The 1,073-nt window shown below is 45.7% G+C and overlaps 1 pseudogene; it reads left to right on the plus strand.

Moving 5' to 3' along the window:
• Nucleotides 1-956: 956 nt before the first annotated feature.
• On the plus strand, nucleotides 957-1,073 carry LOC112478557 (annotated as a pseudogene).

The raw sequence follows: 1,073 nt of genomic DNA on the forward strand, positions 1-1,073 counted from the left end.
GCGCGGCTTGTTAAACCCTTGTTGTCTGTGGGATGAAGGAAAGGCAGTAGGTGGGAGGCTGCAGAAGCTGCTCCTCTGTTTGTGTTATGTCTCAGAGATGACTGAAATGAAAAGTGGTTTTGGGGGGAAACATTCTCTTGGTGATAATTATCGACTGAGAACACACTACAGCCTAGTCCCAAGAGCAAAAAGGAGGCCAGGAATCACCTCAGTGACTGGAAGAGTCAGTGAGTCAAAGAAACCGGGAAAGGATTCTAAGGCAACCCCCTCCCCCAACACACACACACACACACACACACACACACACACACACATGCATGCACAGGATAGCCTCCTTCATCTCCCAAGGGGCACACTCTTAGAGTCACACTAGATTGTCTTCTGGGGCAGCTGTCTTCCTGCCATTTACAGATTGGGGCCAAAGCCATTCCCATTCTAGCCAAGAGGCATCTTCCATGCCTCCCAAGGGGCAGCAACCTGTCCTAGGCTTGATTGACCTTGAACTTTTCAGGTAGAGGCTGCTCTATCCAGAGAGAGGAGAAAGCAATGCTTGGATTATCTGCAAGGCTGAGCGGTCCATGCTCAGGGCACCAGCCAAGCCAGGAAGAAAATGTATTTTTGGAAAGATTTTTTTTTAAAACATGGAAGTCGTCATCAGAGGAAACAATCAGAACTCTGCTGTACCTTCTCACATTCTCGTATGATTTAATCCTAGTTTTATTTTTGAACTACATATGTGTGGGGGATGCTATCAACCTTTCTGAACTTAGAGCAAAGTATCCCAAAGCAGTTAATGGTTTAGCCTCCGGAGTCAGACTGACTGTCTCTTATTAATTATACGACCTTGGGCAAGTTACCACTTCACTTTGTTGTGAGTCAGTTTCTCTCTGTATAAAATGGGATGATTATAACACTTACTTCCTAAGATTGTTAAAGGAATGAAAAAGAGTTAATATGTCTACAGCCATGCTACGCTGAACAAGTCTGATCCTGTCTGATCTCAGAAACTAAGTAGGGTCGGGCCTGCTTAGTACTTGGATGGGAGACCACCTAGGAAGACCAGGTGCTGTAGA

Source organism: Pteropus alecto, unplaced genomic scaffold (assembly GCF_000325575.1).
Source record: "Pteropus alecto unplaced genomic scaffold, ASM32557v1 scaffold61, whole genome shotgun sequence".
In the NCBI taxonomy this organism is placed as follows: domain Eukaryota; kingdom Metazoa; phylum Chordata; class Mammalia; order Chiroptera; family Pteropodidae; genus Pteropus; species Pteropus alecto.